Source organism: Molothrus aeneus, chromosome Z (assembly GCF_037042795.1).
Source record: "Molothrus aeneus isolate 106 chromosome Z, BPBGC_Maene_1.0, whole genome shotgun sequence".
Taxonomy (NCBI): Eukaryota; Metazoa; Chordata; class Aves; order Passeriformes; family Icteridae; genus Molothrus; species Molothrus aeneus.
In genome coordinates this window covers 21,052,316-21,068,119 of record NC_089680.1, presented here as the reverse complement: position 1 = coordinate 21,068,119, position 15,804 = coordinate 21,052,316, and the positions used below count along the sequence as shown (strand labels likewise).

The following is a 15,804-nucleotide window of genomic DNA, read 5'->3' as shown; positions in this document are numbered from 1 at the left end:
AGCCCAGGATAATAGAAAGGAGAGCTTGAGGGAGTGGAAATGAGAATATTTTCCTTGGAAGGTATGAAAAAGCCCTTGGCATTTATCCAGTAATGCCTGTCTACTGAGTCTCAGCACAGCTCTGTCTGAAAGTGCTTTAGCATTAAGTATTTTGCCAGAGTATGCAGTATCTTGTGTAAACCCATCTCTGGCCTGCTTGATGGGTCTCACATAATTTTGATCACCCACCTGGAAGATGTCTAACTTTTTGTAGACAAAACAAGAATTCCTTCCTACTAAGAAGCAATGAAAAGCCTTAGAAGAACCTAAAGCAATTGTTCAAATGCTCCACAAACTGCAATTTACATCAAGGATATGTTTACACAAAATGTTTTCTTATTGCTCCATTCCTCTTCAGAGCCAAAATACGTTACCAAATACATGATTTATGAGGGGTGTTTTGCTATCACCCATCTCTGTAGCTACCTTTCATGGTTTAAGCTGAGCTGGTAGCTAAGCATCTCAAAGACATTCACTTTTCCCCACCCCAGTGGGATGGAGTGGAGAATACAAAGTTAGACTTGGGGGTTCAGTGAGGAACAATACATTTGCTCAACACTCACCGAGCCATGCCAAACTCCATCCCCAAGCTACAATCAGTCCTGGTTCCCCCTTTGCTGGGAACTCCCCAGACTGTACACAAGGCATGATGTTCTGTGATCAGCTCGGGTCAGCTGTTCCAGCTATGCTTCCTCCTGGCTTCCTGTGCACCTGCTTGCTTGCAGGGCATGAGACACCAAAACTGTCCTTGACTAAGGGTAAGCATTGCTTAGCAGCAACTAAAACATCAGTGTGTTATCAACATTATTCTCATACTGAATCCAAAACACAGCACTGTACCAGCTGAGAAAAAATGAACTCTATGCCAGTCAAAACCAGGAAACTGCTCCAACATTCATCTCACCTGATATAAAAGAACAGCAAAACCCATTCTGTTAGCACAACTAAACACTTCACATATTATTTAATTTTTAAAAAAGAAACTGTTTTGCTGTTTCACATTTATATCCAAACAGCACATCTTTTGCATTCTCTCATAGACTCCACACTCGTGGCTTGTAATTTCTGCGCCATTTCTGTTCAGAAAAGATATTATAGGTTTATAGACCAACACTACAATAGCATTTTTAAAAAGAACAGCAAATGTCTATTTCCTACTTTTACTACTTGGAGTGCTCAGGTAAGAAAGTCAGTCTGTCCATTATCTTCCAGTTGTACATGTAATTCCATAAACTGTTATAACTGAGATGTGTTATGTCTGAGACCTTTAACACTGCTGGACTAACAACAAATCCTAATATAATCTACATGTGTTTGAGTTTTGATGCTTGGGTTACACAAACAGCAATGTTCTGCAAAGTCAGAGAAATGTTGGACATACTTCAGTAGCAACTGTGTCTACAGCCAATCGGAGATGCTTTAGGAAATACAGTGTTAATATACGAATTTCAGAAATAAAAAGTGACAAAATACTGGGCTTTAGTGTGAAGAAACTTTGATGAAATACACAGGAAGAAATAGAGAAAGAAAGCAAGAACATTAGTCCCCAAAAATCCAAATGGATTGTGTACTAAGAGATAAAGAACCCATCAGCATCTGTACCCACTAAACCCAAAATTACTTCCTCTAACTAGTCCCCTGCTACAAAACTTCCAGACAATAAACAAGAATTTATGCAGATACCTATTCAGAGATAAAAGAGACTGCAGTGTGATTTTTTTTAGGTTTAGCAGAATTAATGATCCCTAAACCGTAGAAGAGTATGCAACAAATCAAAGTGACATACACTGTGCAAGATTTAGTCAGTATCAGTCAGAGATTATGCTTCAGCTCTATCCATATACCAAGAAAATGAGTGTATTGGAAGGAATCCACTCCAGGATATCTGAGACTATAAAAAAGTAATTACTTTTCCTCACAGCTGTGTAAAATAATTATACTGTGTACAGGTGACTTGTAAAAATGGATTAATTTTATAACCTCTCAAGACCTGAATTTAGCAACCATATGTTAGAAATTAGCAGTGTTTCTATTGCTATTTATTTTTTAGCTCTTAATCACAAATTAGTTTAGGAAAAATCTATAGATTGAGTACTATAATTTATGCATAGCATGAGATTTTTATTCCCACATCTGTATGAAAAGGAAAAGAAAATAAAAAAGCTGTGGTGGTTTGTTTGAGCCAAAAGGTTTATTAATCAAACATCTGTGCAAATGCTAACTCATCATTGTCATACTGCTTGCTGCCTAGTAGATTACATGCTCATAATCATATTTTACAGAAATATATGTCATTTATGAAAGCCACAGAATAAGCCATTGCTAAATAGAAGCAAAAATCATAAGTTCCTTAGTTTTTATACTTCAGTTTTCATGTGCTAACATTTTGCTCCATTTTCAGCATGGGAGTTGAGCGAAAAGACTAGGCATAACAGTAAGAGACAATTTTCTTTCTGTAGAAAAATCCTGATACAGCCACAAGATTTGAAAACATGTTAAAATTCTCACTTAGAGCCACTGAGTACATTTTTAACCATTCTTTATTAAAACATTTCCTAGTCTCCAATCAAATTAATTGTTTAGTGTCTGTTTATATACCCATCTTTTCCCTTGTTCCTCTTTTTTAACTTATACTATAAGCCTCATTTTATTCCAGGAAGCTTGTCATAGTGGTAGGCTCTCCTGGCTCCTCATATCAGCTTGAGACTGCTAAAAAAAAAAAGTTGCTATTCTTAAGCATATGCTGCTGCTTTCACTGCTGCTAGGTGGGCACACACTGTCTGTCCTGACCCTTTGCCAGCTCCCTCCCTGTGTCCCAGCACAAGAGAAACAGGAAAAGGCATGGAGGATGCAGAGAGCCATGAAGGGACAAATCCAAGTAACAGGGATAATGGATTTCACTAGGCTATTTCATCAACCTTATGTTCATGCCCATTGATCAGGAAGGCCTACAGAACAGATCCAGGGCTCCAGCCTTCTTCAATTATAAGTGACTTCCAGACACATGAAATAAAAATGCATCTTAACATAAAAAGAGGGAAATTGGAAGTTCCAAACCTAAATGTCTTGCCGAAATGGGGACTTAGAAATGTAAGCCAGACTGATGCTGCCAGCAGCAGATCCCAGAGTTTCCAAAACCACGTAACAACTTCATGGCATTAACATGGACAGAAGACAATTCTGTAGCTGGTGCTTTTGGAATGTGTGCAAATAACAGCACTGTCTCCAACTGTGTCTCTTACAGAGAAATGCCAAACCTGCTGGGTTCCTAATATTACCATTTTAATAATATTCTCTTAAGGCAATATTCTGTGTGCAAAAGCAGAGAGTGACAAATTCTAAGGCAGAAGTAACATATCACATAACACCTATTTCTTTGCTTAGCATTGCACTTGTATACCACCACATAGTTTTGTCCTAAGAGCAGGGGTTGTTCTCTGTTAGGTGCCTAGATCAGCGCTCCTTAATCTTTACTGAAACAATGGAAAATCACCAGAATTAACAACACAAAGTTGGGGAGTTTATGGGTGCTCCTCCATCAATATTGAAAGATCAGAAGGTCCAGCAATATGCTGTGTACATTCAAAGCAGTATTAGCATTTAGAAAGCATGTTTCTGATCTCTTAAGAGACGTTGTTAGTATTCCACAGATAATATTTCACATATCTAGATGGTCTGTTAATCAACAACCACTCTTGAACAAACATTACAAATGCAACATGGTAATGCCAGCAGAGAAAGTAGAAATTAAATCAATCTGATTCAAAAGATCCATAAGTACAATCTGAAAATATATTTTCTTTTTAAATGGTATTTTTAAAAATTTTTACGATGCTAGGGACATGATTCCTACCTTCCACTCTCATTGAGCGATTAATTATTCCCTGAGAAAACTCAGGTTTAGTTCCTAACTTTTAAACCAGTTTCTCTTCCTGAATGTGCGGCTCACAGTGACCATTTTCCTGCCATACTGTCCTGTCAGGACCTATCATCAGAATACCTGCAGCTCCAAATGATTTAACTGGCATATCAGAAGCACTTGAAAAAGCAGGGTGCACCTTCTACCCAGTGCAGCCATCTGCACTTTCAAGAAGTATGCTAATGATTTGAGAGCAGTTAACAGGGGAGAGGTTGCAGGATCAGAAGCCAAAAAATCTTCAGAAAGTTTTAAATTTTATACCCCACTGGACTTGTCTATTCTCCACTGGACATGTGGAAAATCCCCTCCAACTATAACAATCTACACCGTATCAAGCACATTTGTTTCCAAATGAAAACATGCTAAAATGCCTCTCACTGCTCTTAACCATTATTTAAAACCATTAGTTCTGAAACTGAGCTAGTACCTGAACTTCAGTGGCTATTTCTCTTTACCACTTGGTTTTCTGTAGTATTGGCAATTTCTTGCATTGCTTAATGGACTTGTTTCTCTGCATGTCTGGATGATGACATGTACAGTGCTGATGACACTTACTGCCATCCTAAACTAGGCTAGAACAAAATGCTTTAACAAAGCATCTTACAACAGCTGAAGTATCTCTTGATCACATGGCAAAATGTGATGATGACTTTTAGAGCTGCTAATTACAAGAATTCACTTAACATCAAGATGCACAGATTTTTTTTTTTTCATCCATCCATTAAAGCATTAGCATTTTTCTAATATTCTTCTGATTTCAAGATCAGCTTTGGACAATATGTTGATAGACAGGAAAAGATACCTGGAAGCTTTTTTTTTTTATATTGTATGACTTGTATCTTTTTTTCCCCTCATACTGCTTTTCTCTGGTCCTATTTATCATCTCATTCCCTATCCTGAAAATATTTCTAGTTCCTCAAGACCTTAAATATTGTGAAATTCTTTGTCTTCTTTTCTCTCATCTGTGTCACTGCAATGCCAAATGTCCATCATCTTTTCCACATTACTGTATCAATGATTTCACAACTTAAATGTTATTGTGATTTAGATTCCTAGGTGACCTACTACAAACTTAGGAATAACCAACAGCTACATTTTCCCAGTCTTGGCTATGGGTGACCTAAAGAAAAGGCTCTGAAAAGCTGTTAATGTCAAACTTACTTCCCCTCAAAGCTGCAGTTGTTGGAGATGCAATTAACAGTAGGAGAATTTAACTGACAATGCAGAATATGGAGTGGGAATTTTAGCCAGAAAATTTAAATGGAAATATCCTATTGGGTGTAAATTGGTAACTGAAATGAATTCCTATCCATACTGCAAAATTATCAGCTTGGGAAAAATAAATAAGTCCCAAACATGAGCGAGGGAAGGCTCCTAATCAGGCCACACAAGCTCTACAGAAGCAGTTAAACTGGAAAACATGCAAGCTTGCTCTGGCAAGAGGTTTTAGGAGCAGGAAAGATTGTTAGACCCTGAAGCTGGCAGGCCTAAAAGGCATGCTCAAAGAGAGATGGGAGATGCAGAAAGCCACCAGTTATCTTCAGAAGCAGAACTCTGTCACTGAGTTGGAAGTGCCGCAAGAAGCAGTAGGAACATAAAAACCAGCCCAAGTGTGGGAAAGAGGAGTAATGTCAGTCATAGCAAAAATGCTGTGAAAGAGTCAGAGTGACAGGAAATGCCAGACTGAGTAAGTAATATTCAGAAGGAGAGAAAATGGGGCTCCTCCATCCTCAACATGGCACTTATATATTACAGCTAGTGAAATACATAGACAAGGTTAGCTATATTCTCTACTTTCAACAAGCAGGCAGTGGTGTATTCTGCTGGGCTACTGCCCAGCAGACAGCTCTTCAGAGTCTGCTGCCAGTGTGTAGGACACAGTCAGGTTTCACCTGTTAGCCTAAAATGAAAAAGTCCCATCTGCTGCTGTCATAGGTTTTTCGCAGGTGCAAGGCTGTAGATAAGACCACAAATTACAAGATATACTAAGAACTAATAAAGAGTTAATTCTTAATATCCTGTAACAGTGAAACCACTTTCTTCAATGTCCAAAGGAAAAACAAAGTAGATAAACTATGAAGTCTGTGAAGCAACTGGAATGTCACTCCTACCTACCCCTGCTTAAGTATTATTTGTTGTTGCAGTAGCACTGTCATTTTCTAGGTATTTTTACGGGACGTGATAGGAAGTGTCTCCAATACTGAAGACACAACAGTGATAAAAAAAAAAAGGTCTTATCAATTCTCACAGGTGCTTTCAAAAACATATTCTCATCTACACATTTTCTCTTATTAAGTTTGCAAGCTGCAACTTTTGCCCAAAGACTGGAGCTTTAAGATGCCATTTTTTTATTTGCCTTTTCCTGCAGATATATTACAAGCTGTAAATAAAACTGCTCTCCTATTATTGCTGAATTCTATACAGAGATGCCACAAAACTGCAACAGACTGCTCATAGCAGGATCTAAGTTTTTAAGCAGTGAATGTATGCAAAAACTAGATTTGTCTCTAACTACATAAATTTTCTACTATCCAGATTTATGCAAAGCCAAATAAAGAAACCAGACTAATCAAAGTCAGGAAAGAAAAGGCTATTTTAGATCTTTATACATCCCTACTCCACATAAGGTATCAGTGAGGAGCATTGCTGAGAGTGAAAGAATGAACATGGCAGCCCTGGAAGAAAGAAATGTTTGGCAGGGTAAGGATTGGTGTGCATTGTTCCCTGCTCTGACCTCCACAGTTATTTTAATGCCTCCTGATAGTGCTGCGCATCCTCCCTTTCTCAAAACAGCTTTGCTTTCCAAGTAAATATACATAAATCCAGAAATTACATCTCTGCCTGCCCATCCTTCCCTTCCCCAGCCCCCTTCGAAGAATTCTGGCTGAAGAAAGAAACAAGCCTGCATACATTTCCTTTCAATTTTGCTTTAAGTAGTCAATACTTTTACATTCTATATATTTCAATGCCTCCTGTATATCACTATCATCCCTATCATTCATGTGCTTACCATACTTGGAACTGAAGAATATTTTCATTCCTTCATCACAGACAGAAAAGCAAGTAACTGAATGAGCTGAATCAAGCTCCTATAATTAAATTTACAAAAAAATACTGCCTGCACAAACCAACTTTTGCAGTAATTGAATCTCTTACCACTGAGATTACTGCTGCATCCTTCATCAGTTAACCTTCAAAAATTACATATACTGTTCACTGCAACATTTTAAGAGGACATTGCAAAAAATTCAAAAATAATACGCTTCAGTTGATAGGGAAGAAAACCCCGAAACTATAATGCCAAGTAGCCTAAAATGAGAGCTCTCACAAACAGTGGAGCTACCAGTAATTAAGCACTTTTAAAAGCAAGACATATGCTGGCAATGCCCTTTCATCCCTTTTTGCCCATTGTATCCTCAGAGCTAGGCAAAAAAAGCTGAAAATAATCCAGCACATTAGATGATTGTGCAGTGAAGTTTTGTTTCCTAATTATAAATGCCTGTGCTCAGACAAAAGAAATCCTTCTGAACTGATGTAAGCTCCTCTCATAAAGAGCTGCAACAGAATTAAAATACAGCTGCCCTGTTTTCAGTAATGAGGTCCGGAGTGCTTTGCATCATGCTGACTAGCATTTACCCTTTTTCTGACTGAAGTAACTGCAATAAAGAGCTGTTAATCAGAAAATCTCCTGCACATCTGCTGCTTGGAGCCAAGAGACGCTTACCTTCTGAAGACTCGAAAAGGCCTCTCTACTGCAAAAATAGTAAAGATGCTTCACTGCTGCACTTCAGCATCCCTCGTTCCCTAGCAGTTTACTAGGAATACAGATCCTCCACCATTTTCTGGTCACGTGGGTAGTGGTACTGCTAAATAAGGGTGATCACCTGCCTTCACACAGCAGCTACTCGGCTTTGCTTACAGGCGCACTTCAACAAATGCAGAGCTGTGCTTCCGCCGTGAAAATTACAATTCTTTTTTACATTCCCTGTGGCGCTTCATCGGAACATCATCAAACTTTGATGCAGTGAGTCAGCCGGGCGGCAGCAAAAAAGCTCCCTGCTGCTTCATTTCACTGCCTGAGGAAAGCTTATGCTGCGACTGCATGACAAAAGTTCCTCTGGATCCAACTTATCTCAGCCCTCATTTCTGTTTGCATTGATGGCTATAGAGTACATGCACATTCAGACATGGTTTGCATAATTTTTTCAGTTTGCAATTTAGCAATGGGAATGCAGGAGCAAATTTAAACAAAAAAAAACCAAAACACCAACAACCACCAGTTGAGAAGGCATGGTAGATTCTGAAAACACAAACTATGTACAGCAGGAAACAATGCCCACAGCCTGTGGTCCTGATTGCGCTTCTTAGGGAAAGAAAGGATACTTCTTCCCAGGCAGTGCAGTCTCACAGTCTCATTTTCTAAAAGCCTATTGTGAGTAGGGTCCCTAAAAAATCCAGGTTCCTTTCCAAATACAAAACAAATCTCCACAGCAAGGCAATAGACCCTAAGACAGCCTAACCTTCATCTGGTTTCCTTCTTCATATTGCACAGATCCTCCTGGAAAACAATGAGAACTGGAGAAGCTTTCACATCAGACTGCTTAGCCAGAAACAGTCAAAAACAAAGAAAAGCCTAACCTCATTTTCTCTTTTCAGTACAGCTCCATGCACAGCTACAGCATATTACAATTCAGTGGCTCCCACCTTGTTCTTCATGGTATTAGTAATCCTACAGAGAAAGGGGTCATTATCTGCAACACATGTCCTGGTAAGTCAGTCCCAGATGGTATTTTAAAGGAAAACAGATAAATACAAAGCATTTCAAGAAATTTAAAAATCATCACCAATCACCACTTCCAAAGAGGACAGTGCTGCAGACACGTCATCTTTGATGTTTCTGTCACCTAGATGTACGTAAAATTTCCAGTGATGGTGATGTTTCTCGCACTTTTTCAACTGGCCAAGATTTATTTCACTTAAAATCAACAGTCCATAACCATTAATCATGGACCCTAAAGTCCATAATTCCCAGACTTCCTGTATCCAGGAAATAAAGTTATGAAGTATTTATGTACAATAGAAGTCATTGGTAGCAAGATTACAGTGAAGCTGTGAAATCAGTAATGTGGCAGAAAACAAGGTCTTAATTCTACACATGCAGAGTACCATAGAATATTTTTGAGATTTTAGGATGCTATTGAGGAAGCTTCCCTGTCTACGAAGCAGGAGCCATTCTGGCAGTCACACTCACAGCACCTGAGCTGGGACCCCACACTCACACGGTCAGACCAGGTTTCCTTACTGGTGCAACCCTATGATTCCCATAGCACAGTCTCAACCCTTAAAATAACCTAATCATGGTCCAACAACAAAAGAACAGCTTGAGCTGGGTGCCTCTGAGGAAGGACCCCGAACACAGGAAACTCTGGGCTTTTATGCCCTCACAGTCGGTGCGTGCAAAATTCTAGGGGTTACCCAGCAGAGTCATCAGCCCCTGCTGTGTCTTTCAGTGTCCAGTCACTTGCTGGCACAACATTTCCCCATGGTGCCCTTCACTGTGCAAAGACCATAACCAGCTCATGGACAACTCATCCTTAGTAGATGCTCTGCTGGGACCACTTACCTCACTGAGGCTCACTGCCAAAGTCAGGTCTGTGTGAATAGGGTTAAGGTTTCAAAGCTTGTTAACACTTCAGGCTGAAGTCTCTTGTCATTGATCACACTGATTGGAATATATAATTAATTAGGTCAGAAAACAATGGTGCTTTTAATATTGAGGGATTTTTTTCATTTAACTGCTAAACCATACTAACAAAGTCCAGGTCTTCTTGCTTTAAGAAAGTGGCTCTATCAGGCCAATCTCACAATTTAATTAAAATTTCAGTACAATTAGTAAACAATAATAAGTTGTGGGGTTTTTTCCCTTTTGAAGTTGTTTTTCAGTCAGTGATGTGCTATTCTTTTCCTCTTAACAGATTTTTATAAAGGTCTTGATATTTGCCATGTAAATATTAAACCTGTTTTTTACAAAAATGAGATCATCAGGACCTTCCTACAAGCAACCCTCTCAGTTGTTGCTCCTTTCCTTACATGTTTGGTTTTAACCTTTAAAGCACGGTCTTTGTGTTAAGTCAAATGTCGTGCTTTGTGCTGCCAAGTGGGAGACCTAAGTTCAATTCCCATTTCAAGTCCATAATTTTGTAGTTCAGCAGGAGCTGGAAACATAACTGAACCAGCATGCCTGGTCCCCAGAGTGCCTGGAACTCCTTTCTACTGGATATGGCCAATTAATAAACAATCCTGACAGAAGTGAAAGATGGCAGCCCCACAGGCTTCCAAGAAAAAAAAAAGGAAATAGGTATTCAAAGGGAAGTAAATATTATCTTATTTTTTCCGACAGCAACAACATTTTCAAGTCTTTAAGCATCCTATATACAACATCCCTGGCTGTGACCAAAGAAGAATAAGGCAAACCTGGTATGTCTAACTCACTGCCTTATTCTAGATTTGGGATGACAGAAGAGACATTTTGAGAAAATATTTGGTGAAACCTTTGGTCACTGGAATCAATCTGAATTTTTTCCTGGGTACCAGTCTGTCAGTATTTAATTTCAGTACCCACATCGATATTGACTCAAATAATTAACACCTTTGAGATTTATTTGTATTTGGCTAAGTCACAGAGACAGCAGAGTCGTCTCAGAATTCTTACTAATCTTGTAACACATATTTTTCTTTAATTATATTTGAATATCTTTATTCACTGGCAAGCACAGGGGAGTGTGATGAAAGCAGGCTTTTCTATTAATAAAACACTGGATTGCTCCACTACTGGGCAGTTTTAATAGCCAGCAGTATAGTAGTGGTCAAAGAGGGATATTTCATAGAGAGGCAGTGGAAGAACTATCTTTTCCAAAACATCATTATACATGTGAGCAGAAAATAATTATTCCTGTTACTTTGAGAAAATGCTATCAGAAAGATAAATGAAGCTTTCTTTTGAAGTCTTATTCTAGCAGGTTAAATACATTGTGGTAGTTCTTCAAAGGAAGTTGTTTTCTGCTCAGTTTTGCCACCAGTTTTCTAAGCTCTTCCTCAAAACTTCCAAATATCTCTGTTCTTATTTCTACTGTTCTCACTGCTTCTTGTACCTCAAGTCAATACATCATTTAATAGTATTTTATTCAGCTCTTTCTAACTCCTTCTAATAAGGAAAAGGATAATACTACCCTACAACAAACCTAAAAGCAAGAATGATCTGGTATACACAGCCACTAAAATACTCTGACGAATATGCTGAGTAAAAACTAGCATAGCCACCTGCAGTGTTCTCCCTCTGCCTCCTGACCAATTCATCACCACCAACCTTCATATAGCTCTGTAAGACAAGATACCTTCTATCAAGAACAAAATTACCTCCCATCTTCATAAATTTTACTGCTGGCACACCTCCAGTCAGCAGCAGCAAAGTATGTAATCCTGCCCACCTAACATGCTGTACAAAAAGCTGTTTCCTTTCCAGAAAGACTGACCTTATTAATGAGCTATCAAATCTTTTTTACTTTTTTTAGGAGTCCAAAAAAGCTCTAGGGTTTGTTACTTTCGGTGTTTGTGTATTTCTGAGACAAGCTGATGTCTTTTCTCCAGTGTTTTAATACTAGTAAACAGCCTTATTCTTCACTCCCTGCTGAAGCTTTTCCTTGTGGAAATAGAACAGGAGAGGATGGAAGAACTTCACCCCTAGCCATAGACTTCTTTAAAACACCTTTGAGAGTTGTTATGTGTGACACTGGGATGAAGGGCAGTGACTAGCAAGCATCAAGATTTTAAGGCACTTCCTCATTCTAGTTTTTGTTAATGCTTTCTGTTGCAAAACCTTAATTCCCTCTGTGTTGGAATACCAGGCTCTTTCTTGCTCCAAGGTCAGGGCAAATAAATCTGAGGAGATACTGTTTTTGAAGTCTGAGTCTGAAGTTTGTTATCCTTATCTATCATAAACTCAGGACATGTGAGCTCTCTCTTACAAGTCGACAAAGTGAGCTAAACTGGTGTCTATTTAAGGCTATTTAAGTCCCAATTATCCAATAAACAGTTCATATTAGTTATGCTCCTAACCCAATTATGATCACCCAAAACCCACAACACAGACATCTTTCACCCAGTCAGAGAAAACCAACCAGATTCATGAAGAAGAAGGAAGAAGAAGGTGCAAAAAAGACAACTAACCCACACCCAAAATTCTCCATCTTGGCTCCCATATATCATCATATACTAAAATCCCAAATCCAAGCTTTTCACCCAGTGAGATCACATAATACTATCCAAACTACACACACACTGTTTCTGTGCTATCACTCAATTTTTGACGCCTTTTCCAAGGTCTCAGGTCAAACAAGGTTTTTACTTGGCACCCTTAAATTCAGAAAGCTAGAAGTTTTCAGCCATCAGAGTTCCAACATCTCTTCTGTGTAACAGGCAATTTTGTTAGAAGTGGCAGACATCTGCTGGATGTAAGCAGAAAACAATGCAAACTGCATCCTTCACAGACCCTTATTCCACTACAAAGGTCCTACTTCAGCACAGTACAAGTAGGAACCTTTTATTTTTTTCCCTAAACAGGGGCATATGGATATAAAAGGGATTTCAATACAGTTACTAAGTGCCTTCATAAATTAATTCAGCTGTTCATTGGCTGGGTTTGAGTTTGAATACAAATGATAAATTTCTTTATTTTTCTAAGATGATAGAACCACAGAATGATTTGGGTTGGAAGGGACCTCAAAGGTCACCTGGTTCCAACCCACTTGACTGGGGAAGGGATACTTGCCACTACATCAGGTTGCTCAGTGCCCCATCCAGCCTGACTCTGCACACTTCCAAGGATGGAGCATTCACAGCTATTCCAGGCAACCTGTTCCAGTGCCTCACCACCCTCACACTAAAGAGTTTCTTTTCATCCTACTTTGATGTAAATCTTTGGTAGACTCAGAGCCTGATGGTAGCCTGATGACTAGCAACATCAGGTGCCTTCCAGAAATTGTACTGCAACAATCAGAAAAGTCTTAGTTTCTCCTCTTATGTGATAACACCAGTATTCCTTCACTAACCTCCCAGAGGCTGGCAGCTCTGCTGCATTACATTATTTTAAACTTCACTGGCCATGAAGGGCAGTTAATTTCAGACAAAAAAGTCAAAAGCTGCATACTGAGCTATGTTTTAAGAAGGAACTTCTGGTTTTAAAACTGTCAAATAAATACATTAAGAAAGCATTCGTAATTACACACGTCTACCATGTCAGTTGCTAGTTTTTCATCTGTTTATGTAAGAGCTTTCATTAAACAGGCATATCATCTAGAAATAATGATTCCTGTATGTGTTTCATCATAGTATTTTTTTTTGTGTGTTTGCTTTGGTTTCAAAGGAATCAAGGGCCCTGCAATCATGCTGTGGGCATGCACAGGGATGGGTATGTCTGTTCTCCTCGGAAGCCTGAAGTCTTTACCTAACTGACCAAAGAAATAAGCTTACTACAAGTTTATTGAATATCAACTACCAAGCAGAGAGGAAACTGAGGGGAAAACCACACTGCAAAAGCAATCTCTATTACATACAAAATCCTCACAGAAGAGGATTAATTACTTTTAATAAAATTAATGCTGGAAGAAATTTCCATTAAAGTTTACAACTTACCAAGAAAAAGTCTAACAGGAAAACTTAAACCCAAAGCAAAGTATATTTTACTGGTTCCATGCACCCACAATCAATTATCAATGTGGAAGCTCAATAAGTTACTTACTTTGCTTTTCTGGGCATCAGTATTAGTAGTGGAAAGGACAGACATAGCCACTGCTATTGACTAAAAAGGCATTTAGTATTAAACAACTTCTAAGTAAGATAAGACAAACAGCTAAACTAGAAGCTATAGTGATGACATATATTCTATACCAAGAATTATTTTATCTTTTTCTTGCAGGATGCACCATATTCCATCATGCATTTAAATTTTTATTGAACACACAAGAACATTAACATGGTCCAGTTTTGGATTTAAATGTGGGAATTAGCCTAAGCAAATACACTAAGTTCTAAGAATAATGAATTTACTGCATGCAAAATTCCAATGTGAACTGTTGTTGAGTAGTACTTCAGGATTTGCCAAAGTTCCTAAAAAGCCACAGAGCTCTTCTCAAAATGGATATAACAATTTATTGCACTAAGATGTTTACCCACCCCTATAAATCTACGGCATAGAAATGTTTTTTCTAGTACCAGTCTAAGTTCAAAAATCAGATTTTCTTCCTGAGGTGTCAAAGAGTCTTACTGCATCAAAGCTATCTCAAGTTGAAAATGTGCTGGTTTACTTACAAATCATTCTAAATTAGATATCTAGAGTTTTCTTTTCCTCTCTACATCACAGGAATGTAAGTACGACAAGTCAAATCTTGCAGGATGCTGCCTGCATGTAATTAATCAGTATGACTTAGACTGGGCCAGCATCTGCCTGGTTTTAATTTAAAATGCTTTATGGGAGACAGAGGAAATAACAGACGATTTCTTCATGTCAGATTTGCAAGCCTGCAACTAGCTAGTGCCTCTAAACAGCTCTTCCTGATTCCTGTCCCAGTCATTACTGGCCGTGAGCAGAACTGGTAGGCATGTCATGATTCTAAGATTTTTTACTAGAAATGTATGGTTTGTCAAGAAAGTATGTTTCCTAATTGAAATTAGTTGTTTTTAATTAACTCCCAGTGAAACCCTGCAGAGGTAACACCAGAAAATGGCTTCAGGGCTAACAAACAAAGCACCTCCAGGTCAAAGGACATCTCCCTTTCCTAGATTTGCAGATTCTCAGCCATGCTTCCACACAACAACATGGACACAAAACAGCTGCTTGGAAATTTTGTTTGTTTGGCTTCTCCCAGATTTCTCTTTTATAGGAAATTTCAAAATTTACACTTTTCATTCTGGAATGGAATTTAGAAGCTTAGAGGAGCGAGTGCGACAGAAATGCTGTGCCAACCCACCATACTTTGGCTAGTTTCAAGGTCAAGCACTCGATACTTGGTTTACTTCAGGCTCTAAGGTCTGATGAGTCTGCTAACACTTCTGAAAATTTCTCTGTCCCTTGATGGCAGCCTGCTGTTTGCAAAGGAAGAGAGGTCAACAACAGAAGCACCCTCTCCAATACACTACAGTAAATGGAGTCAGGAGGGCCACCCCTCACCCCATCTGATGACACAGCAGAGAGTCACTTGGCAGGAGGAATACTGCCAGCACAGAGACTGCATGTCTACCCAAAACCAGGTCCACATGTACTCACTCAGTCTGCTTCAATCACCAGTTCAATTCCAACAGTCATAAATGCTCCTCTGATCTGACTAGAGCTTGAAAATAATCACAAAGATCACAACTTTCTTTCATGCTTTTCTTTCTTCTACAACCAGCACATTTTTCTCACTCTGGGCCTTGATTTCCTCCTTTCTTCCTTCTCAACAATTTTGCATTGGGCAGACATAGTACTTCACTTCGATCCCTCCATAATCTCATCCTATACTGGCAACATCATTAGTACCTGGCTTGGGCCTGTATGCCCTGGCCATATCTGTTTCACATTTAAAAGTAGGTAACACAATCAGTGGGACTTCACAGAAGGAAGACAAATTTACTCCTGCAAGAAAGTAACCTTCAAATCAATTGCAAAACAACCCTAATTTGGCTCGTATCAAGCGACAAAGAACCAACAATCTGTTTACAGAAAGGAAGTAATACATTGATAGTTAAATAATACTTTGCATATTTCAGACTTGAAAGTCTTGCCATCTATACATAATAGCACACACCTCAAT

At 38.8% G+C, this 15,804-nt stretch overlaps 1 protein-coding gene across 6 annotated transcripts in view; it reads right to left on the bottom strand.

Moving 5' to 3' along the window:
- The window catches only part of PRUNE2 (prune homolog 2 with BCH domain), a 104,836-nt gene that overhangs the window by 32,301 nt on the left and 56,731 nt on the right, over window positions 1–15,804 (bottom strand). The window contains exon 1 of one of the 6 annotated variants that reach the window (XM_066568838.1): window positions 7,683–7,803. The exons of the other annotated variants lie outside the window; for them this stretch is intronic. The gene's annotated coding sequence lies outside the window, so the exon portion shown is untranslated. Of the gene's footprint in view, window positions 1–7,682; window positions 7,804–15,804 lie in introns of those variants that run through there. 6 annotated transcript variants of the gene reach the window in all.